The sequence below is a fragment of the Lissotriton vulgaris genome, chromosome 1_1, assembly GCF_964263255.1.
Source record: "Lissotriton vulgaris chromosome 1_1, aLisVul1.2, whole genome shotgun sequence".
Lineage (NCBI taxonomy): Eukaryota > Metazoa > Chordata > Amphibia > Caudata > Salamandridae > Lissotriton > Lissotriton vulgaris.
Window position 1 is genome coordinate 26,820,040 of NC_141685.1, and position 13,556 is coordinate 26,833,595.

Here is a 13,556-nt window from a genome sequence, read left to right on the forward strand (position 1 = left end):
ACCCTCACTCACCCTCACTCACCCTCACCCTCACTCACCCTCACTCACCCTCACCCTCACTCACCCTCAACCCCTCACTCACCCTCAACCCCTCACCCACCCTCAACCCCTCACCCTCACTCACCCTCAACCCCTCACCCTCAACCCCTCACTCACCCTCACTCACCCTCACCCTCAACCCCTCAGCCTCAGCCTCACCCTCACCCTCACTCACCCTCAACCCCTCACCCTCACTCACCCTCACTCACCCTCAACCTCATGCTAAAGATTTACAAAAAAACCATTAACAATTCTAAAAGCACTAACTCTAATGCTGCGAGACCTATTGCATTTCTAATGCTTGTTTCAAATTGTCCCTATTTCTAAGGTTGTATCTTTTTTCAGAGGGCTCCCGTTGTGGAGACTTGACCCCCTTCTGGAGATCTATTTCTTCGTTGAGGAGACCTTCCTCTGGACTGAAACTGTTTTTTTCTGGGAGAGGTTTGTTTATTACCTTCCCACTTCTTCTTTTGAGAATTGAGATTAATTTTAATGAAAGTCTTTTCAGGATTTTCAGTTAGTGTATTTAGTCGGTAGGTTGTACCGTCAACTGTTAATTGAACGAAATCTCTATATGCCTTTGTTAATTCTTATATTTTAACTAAGAGTTCTTCGCTTTACATTTTTTCTATGTCGGGGTGTGGTGTGTAGCTGGCTAGAACCGGCCATGTGGCAAATGGTCTACCTAGTGGACCGAGCCGGGTAATGTGATTTTGATGTTTTAGGGCGCCATTAAACCAGAGCAGGTGCTCTTGGAATGTTAGTGGAATTTCAACTTCTTCGAAAGGAGAGTATTGCTCCGGAGCTTCCACTATTTTGTAGTAGTGGAACTCATGTGTTACAGCATGTGCTGCTTGAAAATGTATCCAGGAATAGAATACCTCTGTCTGCCGAAATTCATGTGCCTCTACCACAAATACGACTGTACCACCTCTTGATGGTCGTCCATTTTCTATAAGTTTTATAGTTATGGTTTTTCTTATATTGACCGGGATGATTATTGTATCCGGGTCGTTATTTTGGACAGTTGTGTCGTCCGCTAAGAGTTGAGCTGCTAGTCTAGCTCTATCCCTTTCGTCCTCACTGTCTGACATTTTTCCTCACAGAAAGTTTGCAGAGCAAGGTTTGAGGAAACAAAGATTCGGTGCACAATATTTTGGAACACTGTATCCTTCAACATTGACTAAACCAAAAACGAATACATAGGAATCTCTTCCTACTAAGTTTCGGCGGATATTAACCTTTCACCCACTCCAGAAGTCTATTGGAGTTTTTATGGGAAAAGGGTCTGTGTCAAAAAGCACGACTGAGTTACTCTAGTATCTTGTGTTAGATTATCGCTCTGCGCATTAGAATAACATAAACGGCAGTTTAGACGTAGGACTGAGGTTGACTAGGTCTCTACTGAATATGTTAGACTTAATTAGGTATGCCAGCTAGCTCAGAGGTTACTAGAAACTTTCTCAAATGAACAGGGAGGAGTTAACTTCCCTGATTAGACAAGAAGGGATTAACTTCAAACAACCGCATAAACATGACAACTTTGCTCCCTCCAGAATAAGGAGTATATCTCCGGAGTCGTGTGAAAACAATAGATAGCTATTTCACTCAGTCAATCGTGCATACTTAGTTTCAACAGAGTGCAGAGAAATAGAGAGACGGGCGTTTTCAATAAAAGGTATTATTTATTGAGCAGTCCTCTTTCTCATGCAAGAGAAGTGAATTGCCACAATTGCAATACTTGTCATAAAGTAAAGTGCGTACAGTAAAAGGAGTATTATAAAATAATTCTGTAAAAGCATTGATATGGTTTCTGAGCCCTATGATACTTAAAATGGATAAAATATATACAATTACATATAATGATAAAAGTTGACTAAACGTACTCAACTGGTGCTTCTAAATACGCCTGTCCCGGTGTACCTAACCTAAGCCTAGTAAGTGGGAAGGAGTATGTGAGCTGCAGTTTAAGTTAAGTTAGTTTGGCCAAGAATCTGAATCAAGAATTCTCTAAGGGTCTAATCAGCTACGTACCTTGGTTTTAGAATGAAGGAGGTCTTGTATCTCGTTCTCAGGACTCGATATCCCAGTAACCTGCAAGGGTGACTGGAAACACTGGAGCAGGATTTTCTCGGCAGTAGAAAAGACAGCGTCTTTCTCAGTGCGTCAAATGGGAGGGACGGCTTCCTTCGGCACTCGCATCAGCTCGGCTTTGGGTAAGTAGATAGCCGCTCTGCTCCAAACCACTGTGTGTTGCTTAAGGTAAATGCTGGTATATTTATACCTGGAAGGTGCCGTGTTTGACGTAAGGTTGGACATAAGACGTCAATTAGAACCGTCACTAGGAACTGGCAGTTCTTTCAGGACTCGCAGGAGTTCTAGGACAAATCAAAACAAAAGCATGGGGAATTCCCAGGTTGCTGGAGGTTTGGTTTGTTTAAAGAACTCGTTGTACTTTCCAGGAGTCTAAGGAAGTAGCCTTGCCGTATTTGGACTGCATTGGCTATTACTAAATATGGATATGATTCTTATGCCTTTATAAGAATATGATTTGTTATAACCACATAAGGGCATAAATCGTGGATATTTAATTAGGGTCCTAGATACGTTTACAACAATATAGAATGAATATAGTCCTCTCTGAAGCTGACTTGCATATCTATGCATTGCACAGATACTCTATACAGTAGTCTGTTCTTCTTTTCCTTATGCATGATAGCGTGTATTACAATTCGCTTATAGATGCCACTTTTTCAGCTATTTAATTCACTAATGGGGAGCATTTTTATTTTGGTGGCCGTGAATACTCTCTATCTCAGTGCGACCCTGATAGTTGGCAGCCCACTAACGATTCCTGATATTTACTAAATACCAGGCAGTTGGGGTATACCTGCTGTTGGACAGGCCCCAGAAAGGGCTCGCTCCCTCTCCGCATGACAGAACCAGGACACCGACTCTCCAGGAGCTACCCACAGAAGCAACCCGCAACCCGTCCCCCACGGGACGCCTGCCCCCGAACATCTCTGTATCACTGGCCCGGGCCACCGCCAACACCATTGCCCGGGCCCAGACGCCATCTTGGACACTGCACCACGAGGCCGCGTGGCCTCAGCTCGACCCTAACCCTGGGCCTGGCCAGGCCCCCGACATCCCGGCACCACCATCCACCCAGGAGGTGAACGGACCACTGGCAGGTCAATGGGAGAGAGGAGTGTCGATGGCTCTCCCCCGCCAGGTGCCGATCGCCCCCAGCCTCCCCGGGCGCTGGCTCCACCCCCCTGCTGGGTGTCTGGACTCCCTCATCCCGGACCTCCCGACCTCCAAGTGCGAGGGTCCGGACATCAAAGGGCGCCAGCCCTATAACTGGGGCAGCTCCAGAGCAGGAAGGCAGTTGTATCCTGGAGTCGAGAGACACCGTGAAGAACTCATCCTTGACGGACTGCTGGCGCTGCCGCAGCCCTGCCTTGTGAACTGTCGTCCTGCCTGCTGGCGCTGCCGCGGCCTTCTGCAACCTTCATCCTCGTCGGGACCTGCTGGCGCTGCCGCGGCCCCCTGCAACCACCATCTTCGCCGGGACCTGCTGGCGCTGCCGCGGCCCGTTGCAACCACCATCTTCGTCGGGACCTGCTGGCGCTGCCGCGGCCCGTTGCCACCTACGACCTCCTCGGGACCTGCTGGCGCTGCCGCGGCCCGACCTCCTAGAACGCCGAGCTCGAGGATTGTGAGCTAACCATCATTCCATCGCAACTACCAGTTTGGTAACAAGACTGTCCCGCTACCCCCTTTCCCTTCAAGAGACTAGAATCGAGGGGACCCCCGTGTCCTGACCTCCTTGTACCATACTACCGTACTTCAAGATTTGCTTATAAAGAACGTTAAACCTTATCTTTGTGTGGTGTCCATCTGTGGGGGGGAAGTTACTTGTCTGTACGATCGCTAGGAGACGGCTCTCCCCAGAGGCCTCTCCCCTTGTCCTCGGCCGACCCTCCAGGTCCCGTCTAACATTGGTGGCCAGCGGCGCGATCCGAACCAACGCGTACCGTACAGAGAGTAACTCACCCCACGACTAAACCACAATGACAACTAAAGAGAGCGGATCCACAGAGAAATTCCAGATGGAAAAACTAGAAAATTACAGCCATCGAGAGCTAAAACAATTTTGCATAGAACTAGGCATTGCTACCACCGGTCTGAGCACGAAGGAGGACTTCAAACACGCCCTAGAATCTTGGGCGGAAACCGGTGCGCTAGACCCCGGGACCAAAACGTCGAAGCACCAGAGACAAACACCACTTCTCCCGAAGAAAGGAGAGCGGGTCTCTCCCGGGAAGAGATCCAAGAACGAGAAAAAAAGCAGACTCCACGAATTAGAGTTGGCACGGCTCAAGTTGGACGGAGAGCTGAAACTAGCGGAACAAAAGATGAACTTAGAACACTTACGGCTCCGAGAGGAGCGGGAAGAGAAACAAAGACAAAGAGAACTCGAAGAGAAAAAACTGGCATACGAACACGAGCGCAAGCTAGCTGAAATCGAACTGCGAAAACAAAACAAAGAACTAGGGGTGCCCGAGCAACCGCGCACCCCAGGCGCTACGGAACAAAAAGTCCACATCCCCAAAGATGTCGTCCGAGAATATTATCGGAACGACGACATACAACAGTGGTTCAAGGCCTATGAGATCGCCATGACCTCCCACCGGATCGATCGAAGTGACTGGGGAGCCAGTCTATGGGAGAGGTTCGTCAACGAAGGCCGCGATGCCCTGCTACAGCTCCCGGACCATCAGATGACGTCCTATGATCACATGAAGGCCGCCCTCCTCACTCGATATGGGCTCACGCCCGAGATGTACCACCAGAGGTTCCGCGACTGCACCCGGATCCCGGGTACAACTTGGGTAGAATATGTGAACTATTTTGGCCGAGCCTTCGAGGGATGGATCAAGGGTAGCCGCGTAACCACCTACGAGCAACTCTTCAACCTCATTGTATGGGAGCACCTCTCCAACAACTGCTTCGTCGAGCTCAGGCAACACCTCCTCGACAGTAAATTGACTGACCCTCGGCAGCTTGCCGCTGAGGCTGACCGTTGGGAGAGCACCCGAGTGGCCCGGAGTGGGCCAAACGAGCAGAACCGAAACAACCAAGGTCACCATTGTCCCCGAGGAGGAGGAGGAGGCCAGGGCCGGGGCAGAGATGCCGTCCCGGCAGCTCCCGCCAACAACACCCGCCCCCGGCTGGGCGGGGAAACCCTCCGATGCGCCCAGGATTCCGAGCCAATGTTACTTGCCATCGGTGCCAGCGAATCGGCCCCTATGCCAGCGACCCAAACTGCCCAAAGAACCAGACTCCCGGGCCCCGCCAGGTCGCGGCCGCCGCCCTAGGAGAAGAACAAACTTCCGAAGAGCATGAAGAATACGAGCAGGAGCAACCCGAGTGGGAACCTGCCGCCATGGTCCTGGCTTGCCTAGGGGGAAGAGACATGATCCCGCGGGTCCCCCTACCCGCAAACACCAGAAAATACAGCCAGTGGGTGAACATAAATGGACGCAAGGCCGAAGCCCTGCGTGACACAGGGGCCAGTGTGACGGCCGTCCGCTGTCACCTGGTGACCCCAGAACAAATCCTGCCAAACGTTCTTTGCCCCGTCCGATCGGCCGACAATTCTGAGAGCCTGTGTCGGATGGCCTGTGTCCCCTTCGAATGGGGAGGAGTGTCCGGCATGCTAAAAGTGACTGTCCGCGATGATGCCCCCGTGGACTGCCTCCTGGGAAACGATCTCGAGAGTTCCCCGTGGGCGGCCGTTGAAAGACGAGAACACCTGGGGATGTTGGGCCTCCCGGACTGGGCGTGCGTAACAACCCGGTCCATGCCGCCCGTGCCATCCCCAGACCCGAAGAACCCGAATGGCCAGCACCTCCTCCCCCGATCACTCCAGAGGAAGACACCGTCCATACTGACCCCGCAGAGCAAGCCCAGGATGAGCCCGCTCAGCCCCAAGACCTTCCAGACCTGGCTCAGTGGCGTCAAGAGGGGGGGCCCACCCAAGAACAATTCCGGCAGGAGCAAAAGACCTGTCCCTCCCTCGAGGGACTCCGGCAGCAAGCCCTCGCCCAGAGCGCGGGGGACATCGCAGGCGCGCACTGGATCTATTGGGACAATGACCTACTGTACAGCGAGCAAAGAATCGCAGAATTAGGGGCCAGTCGGGTGCTGGTGGTGCCCCTCCGCTTCAGAGACTTCCTTTTGAACTTGGCACATGATGTCCCCCTGGCTGGGCACCTGGGGCAGGACAAAACCTACAACCGTCTGGTGACCCACTTTTACTGGCCAAAGATGCGAAATGACGTTTCCAACCACTGCCGGGCCTGCCCCACCTGCCAGGCCAGCGGAAAGAGCGGCCGAAAACTCAAGGCCCCCCTGCAACCATTTCCCGTCGTCACCACCCCGTTCGAAAGAGTGGGAATAGACATTGTGGGGCCCCTGGACCCCCGAACAGCACAAGGGCACCGATTCATCCTGGTCCTGGTGGACCACGCCACCCGCTATCCCGAGGCCATTCCTCTTCGAACTGTGACAGCACCAGTGGTAGGCCGAGCCTTGATGGGGATCTTCTCGCGAGTGGGCTTCCCCCGGGAGGTCGTCAGTGACCGGGGCACGAACTTTATTTCCAAATATATGAAGTCCCTCTGGCAGCAGTGCGGAGTCACCTACCGATTCACAACCCCCTATCACCCGCAAGGAAACGGACTGGTCGAGCGGTTCAACCGCACATTCAAGGGGATGATTATGGGGCTGGAGGAACCCCTACGCCGCCAGTGGGACGTGCTACTCCCGTGCCTCCTCTTCGCCTACCGAGAAGTCCCCCAGAAGTCCCTCGGTTTCAGCCCCTTCGAGCTCCTGTACGGACACCCTGTCCGAGGGCCCCTCAGCCTAGTTAAAGAAGAATGGGAAATGGCCCCCCTGAAAACCCCTCCAGACGTCTATAAGTACCTCCTGACCCTCCGCAATCAGACCAGGCGATTCAGGGAGATCGCTAAAGCCAATCTTGAGGCCAGTCAGGAGGACATGAAGAAATGGTACGATCAACATGCCTCCTCCATTGAGTTCGAGCCTGGTCAGCAGGTATGGGTGATGTCCCCCACCGAGCCTTGTGCCTTGCAAGATAAATGGACCGGACCCTTCAAGGTGGTCGAACGCAAGGGCCCTGTCACCTATCTCATCGACAAGGAGTCCCCCCGAAACCCCCTCCGGGTCCTCCACACCAAAAGACTCAAACCGCACTTCGTGCGCTCGGAGCTCAGCCTACTGATGGCTACAGACAGTGGGGCGGAAGAAGACTCCGAGCCCCTCCCTGACCTACTGAGGACCCGTGAAAGAGATGGTTCCGTGGACGGGGCCCGACTCTCCGAGGCCCTGACCCCGGAGCAGCACCAAGACTGTCGGACCCTCCTGCTGCAATTTGCAAACCTGTTTTCCCTCACCCCCGGGGTCACCCCCTGGTACCTTCACGACGTGGACACCGGGGACAGTCCTCCTATCCGACACCGGGCATACCGAGTACCAGACCGGGTGCGCGCCTGCATCCAAGAAGAGGTCGCCAAAATGCTCACCCTCGGAGTCATCGAGCCCTCAGACAGCCCCTGGGCCAGCCCAGTCGTACTGGTCCCCAAAGCGGCTGCCCCGGGCACCACCCCCGAGCTCCGGTTCTGCGTCGACTATCGGGGTCTGAACGCTGTCACCCGGACCGACGCTCATCCCATCCCCCGAGCAGATGAACTGGTCGACCGCATGGGGGCTGCCCGCTACCTAAGCATCTTCGACCTGACAGCGGGCTACTGGCAGATCGGCCTCACCCCCAGGGCCCAAGAACGATCCGCTTTCTCCACCCCGGATGGGCACTACCAGTTCACAGTGATGCCCTTCGGTATGAAAAACGCTCCAGCCACGTTTCAACGACTTGTGAACCAGGTATTGGCGGGCCTCGAAGAATTCAGCGCCGCCTACCTGGACGATATCGCGGTATACAGCCGCCACTGGTCAGACCACCTCTGCCACCTCCGAGAGGTCCTACAGGCCCTTCAACGAGCTGGCCTCACCATCAAGGCCAGCAAATGTCAAATCGGCCAAGGGTCCGTGACCTACCTCGGACACCAAGTGGGGAGCGGTCTGGTGGCCCCTCTCCAACTCAAGATCGCCGCCATCCAGTCCTGGCAGCCACCCGTCACCCAAACCGAGGTACGAGCCTTCTTGGGACTCACCGGGTACTACCGGCGGTTTGTGAAGGACTATGGCAGCATTGTGGGGCCCCTCACGGAACTCACATCCAAGAAACATCCAAAAACGGTCAATTGGACCCCAGACTGTCAAGCGGCCTTCGAGAAGCTGAAGGCCGCCATGTGCACCGCCCCGGTGCTCCAGGCCCCCGACTACAGCCGTGAGTTCATTGTCCAGACTGATGCCTCAGACCATGGCATTGGGGCCGTCCTCTCCCAACTAAACCCCGAGGGAATCGACCAACCAGTGGCCTTTATCAGCCGACGCCTACTGGCCAGAGAACAGCGCTGGAGTACCATCGAGCGGGAGGCCTTCGCAGTAGTGTGGGCCCTCAAGAAGCTCCGACCCTACCTCTTCGGTACCCACTTTCGGATACAAACAGACCATCGCCCCCTGCAATGGTTAATGCAGATGCGGGGGGAGAATCCCAAACTGCTGCGATGGTCTATCTCCCTGCAGCAGGGGATGGACTTTACTGTGGAGCATCGCCCTGGCCAAGACCACGCCAATGCGGATGGCCTGTCACGCTTTTTCCACCTCGAGGAGGAGAGTCCCCAAGAGGATGGGTGACTCTCCCCGCCTTCAGCTGGGGGGGACGCATGTTGGACAGGCCCCAGAAAGGGCTCGCTCCCTCCCCGCATGACAGAACCAGGACACCGACTCTCCAGGAGCTACCCACAGAAGCAACCCGCAAACCGTCCCCCACGGGACGCCTGCCCCCGAACATCTCTGTATCACTGGCCCGGGCCACCGCCAACACCATTGCCCGGGCCCAGCCGCCATCTTGGACACTGCACCACGAGGCCGCGTGGCCTCAGCTCGACCCTAACCCTGGGCCTGGCCAGGCCCCCGACATCCCGGCACCACCATCCACCCAGGAGGTGAACGGACCACTGGCAGGTCAATGGGAGAGAGGAGTGTCGATGGCTCTCCCCCGCCAGGTGCCGATCGCCCCCAGCCTCCCCGGGCGCTGGCTCCACCCCCTTGCTGGGTGTCTGGACTCCCTCATCCCGGACCTCCCGACCTCCAAGTGCGAGGGTCCGGACATCAAAGGGCGCCAGCCCTATAACTGGGGCAGCTCCAGAGCAGGAAGGCAGTTGTATCCTGGAGTCGAGAGACACCGTGAAGAACTCATCCTTGACGGACTGCTGGCGCTGCCGCAGCCATGCCTTGTGAACTGTCGTCCTGCCTGCTGGCGCTGCCGCGGCCTTCTGCAACTTTCATCCTCGTCGGGACCTGCTGGCGCTGCCGCGGCCCCCTGCAACCACCATCTTCGTCGGGACCTGCTGGCACTGCCGCGGCCCGTTGCAACCACCATCTTCGTCGGGACCTGCTGGCGCTGCCGCGGCCCGTTGCCACCTACGACCTCCTCGGGACCTGCTGGCGCTGCCGCAGCCCGACCTCCTAGAACGCCGAGCTCGAGGATTGTGAGCTAACCATCATTCCATCGCAACTACCAGTTTGGTAACAAGACTGTCCCGCTACCCCCTTTCCCTTCAAGAGACTAGAATCGAGGGGACCCCCGTGTCCTGACCTCCTTGTACCATACTACCGTACTTCAAGATTTGCTTATAAAGAACGTTAAACCTTATCTTTGTGTGGTGTCCATCTGTGGGGGGGAAGTTACTTGTCTGTACGATCGCTAGGAGACGGCTCTCCCCGGAGGCCTCTCCCCTAGTCCTCGGCCGACCCTCCAGGTCCCGTCTAACACCTGCTACTTGCTACCAAATGGGTGTTTGGACACACACCGAACTGGAAAAATGAAATTCGATGTTTCTTCACAAGAATAATTAGGCGGATTGTTGGTGTCTCATCATTTCCATTTATTTCAGTTGGTGATTTTTAATCTTTACAATTTCAATTTTTTTTAGACTCTCATGCTAGTGTCGAACAGGAAGTTTTTGACACATGAAGTAACAGTAGGTGGTGTAGCACCCAGGATAATGTTCTGCATGGCTACTTATAGAGTCCCAAAAGCGAGACCTATTGGCTATGTCAAAGCTTGTTTTCAGTCATTCCACAAGGTTCATTTAGTTACTTCTGCTCTTCCATAGGAAAAGCATTTTTTGTTTTGCCAATAACTTTGTGTGAGAAAGTTGCTCTATATATACTGGACCAGAATAAGGTACAGTGTGTATAGAGGCCACAAACCCCAGAGGTATAATAGAGGTTAAAGCCAGGTGTGACCTTACTCTCTAAAGTGGTAGCTGGGTCGAGTAGTAAGGCAGTACCAGAGGACAGTGTAAAGGGTTTCACACACTCAAGGACTGAACTCCGGGCCAATTGTTTATATATCAAAAGATATAGTTGTTTTATTTTTAGAGCCAACAGGTATAAAAATATTCTTTTCTCGATATGAGTATGAGTACTCTCATGTAATTACTTTGCAAAGAGGCAATAAACTTGGTAGACACAATAGGTACAGAGGTTGCAGTAATAAATGCAGCTAATTACTTTAGCGATTACTTTTGTAATCCCAGGACTGGATCCTAGATTCAGTCTTGGGGTCTAAGCTGGAAACAGTTTAGCAAAAACCATTTGGCTATTGCAATGATTTTTAAGAAATATAAAGCTATTTCAAAAGTTCACACGTAGAAACTTTTCAATGAAAATCTGGCAATTTTATCCATTGGGAGGAAAATCAAGTTGCAGTTAAAGTATGATCTCGGTACTTTTGTAATCCAATACTGGGCTCCTAGGTCCAGCACTGGGGTCTCAACTTCAAACAGGTAAGTAATTACGTTTCAGTATTCGGTATGATTTTTAAAGAACATTTCAAGTTTTCAAAAGTAGACAGAAGAAATTCAACAGAAAAGCACACAATGGAGTCCTATGGCGAAAGTTACTAGTAACCCCGGCTGGGATTACTTCTGCTGTTCAGTACTGGGCTACAAGATGCAGTACTGGCTTCTCTCCTGAGCACAGGTCAGTATTTCAGAATTCGGAATGCAGTTGATTTTATGTGAATATTTTAAGTTTCCAAAACTTCACACTTAGAAAATTTCTCGAGTCAACCCAGTCTATTTTATCCAATGGCAGGTAAGTGAGTTACCGGTTTCCAGGTGAGTACTTGACTGGTGAAGGTAGGGTTCTGGGCATGGACTCAGGCGTCCACCAGGGTCAGGTAGGTACAGTTGGTTCACCCGCAGCGGCACAGGGGCGGCCGGGTGCAGAGGTAGTTAGGTCCAATGTTATCCAATGAGGGGCAAGGGGCCTCCGGTTGGTGGCTTCTGGCTAGCAGGCCACGCTGCTGTGGGAGCTGGGCTCCTGGTCACTTGCTCAGGGCAAATGGGGAAGAAGGATAGTGTACAGGTTGCACTGCCAGGGGCACTTGGGCGGCTGGGTACTTTTGTTCCAAAAACTCATGTTCTTGATTGTTCATGTTTGTCAGTAGGTAATTAAACACCCTCAGGGGTTTTATCTCTTTAGTGACACAAGCTGCAATAAAGGTTTCTTTGTCAGTGCAACAAAATATGAATGTCCGACGAGCCTCTGTAGGTCAAAGAATGGAAGGACTGGGGAACTGTCATTCATCTCACTGCTAAGCAGAGCAGTGTCATGCTTCATCCTCCGTCAGGCCTCTGATTTTGACCAACATCGCTTAGAACACTGGGACTTTAGAGCCCATCCTTTTAATGAGAAAAACAAAACTACAAGTCCCATAAGCAATAGTGGTGGAAGATGTCACCCATGACCTGGGACAACATCCGATTCAGCACATCCAGTTCCATTTTTTAAGTATTTGACACAATATTGAATTTATAAACTTGGTTTTTCATGGTCATGAGTCACCAGAATACTAAAACGTGTCTTTTATTTTCAGGGTCAATTAAGTAATGGTCACCAGCTTGGAAGCTCTGTTCATTCTTCAGTATTTGTCATTGATCTTCACATGTGGCTGGTTTGGGTCTGCCCCCTGCATCGTTCCCGATAACTCGCATAGGTAAGAATAATGGGGATGTGGATAGGGATACAGTTAAAGTATCGACATACAAGGAACAGCTACCCAATTCAGAATTACTTCATTTGTGCAAATACAATAATAATAACAAGTGCTCCCCCCGCAATTGAGTCAAGTTATAGGAGAAAACTGCAGAATTTCAAATAGACTTTAAAAGATATATAATTAAAAGTGTAAAAGTGAACAGCGGATGCTTACAAAACATAGAAAACCCCCACTTTCAGTATTCATCAACGAGGTTTATAAACAGTCCAAATGTATCCTTCCCTATGCAGGAACTTGTATCTATTCAGTCTTACCGCAAGTTATAGATGAAGTCCATATGGTGAATTAAAACAGTAAAGACAAGAGGTATAGCCCAGCATTTTCTGGGCTTAAATGGGTGCGGACAGGCCCGCCCGCGCGCATCCCGCGATGCGGGAAGCCTGTTGCGGATTTAAGCGCCTCCTGGCGCTGTATAATCACGCAGCTGGCTGGCGCCCTCGGTGACTCTGGGAAATAGAGTCCCGGCGCGACTGGATGGCCACTGAAGGTGTAGGGCTGCAGTCACACGAAGCAGCTGGCAGGATTGAGATTAGCATATCATTGAGATTGACTGGTAATTAATTGCTTTGTGAAGAGAGACCATTTTCAAATAGCATTCGAATAATCTCCTTCGAAGTGAAAATCAACAATTGCCTGCGCAGTGTTTGTAAAAGAATCTTTGGTGTTATCTGACTAATAAAGTTTCTTATAATTTACTGTCGTTATTTCTCCCGGAAGTGTTGTATAGTTTTCAAATCTTAGGCCATTTAACTCAATTATTTGTTGATAGTGGTCGCTTATATCTATTCCCTCTATCTGATAAGACAACATTTTATGAAATAGATTCAATGATGCTATGATATAATCTATTCTAGACCTATGATCCCTTGCTTGAAAAAAACATGCTGGTGGCGAATCTTGAGGAAATCGCCCATTTAGCACTCTCAGACCTATGGTTTCTAATTCTTTTACAAGAGTCTTGCCGATTTTTTCATTCTTTTGTTCCCTCATACCCATTGGTCGCCATTGTTCTTTGTAATTATATACGTTGATTACTGCAAGAGATTTGATTATATTTTGTTTCTTGTATCCTATTTTGACAATTAGATAGTCCTTTTGACTTGGGACGTCCATTTCACTTTCCATTTTTAGCTCAGTTGATATAAAAATAGCCAAACCCCCACACGGTCTGCCATAGTTACTTGTTCTCTTAGCTAATGAGTAATAACCCTATACCCTTCCAAACTAAAAGGAA

At 51.4% G+C, this 13,556-nt stretch overlaps 1 protein-coding gene across 2 annotated transcripts in view; it reads left to right on the forward strand.

The window, feature by feature from the left end:
- The window catches only part of LOC147737029 (uncharacterized), a 76,908-nt gene that overhangs the window by 48,468 nt on the left and 14,884 nt on the right, over nt 1–13,556 (forward strand). The window contains exons 2-3 of one of the 2 annotated variants that reach the window (XM_086959643.1): nt 5,658–5,770; nt 12,140–12,259. The gene's annotated coding sequence lies outside the window, so the exon portion shown is untranslated. The remainder of the gene's footprint in view (nt 1–5,657; nt 5,771–12,139; nt 12,260–13,556) is intronic. The other variant, XM_086959732.1, reaches the window with a different exon arrangement.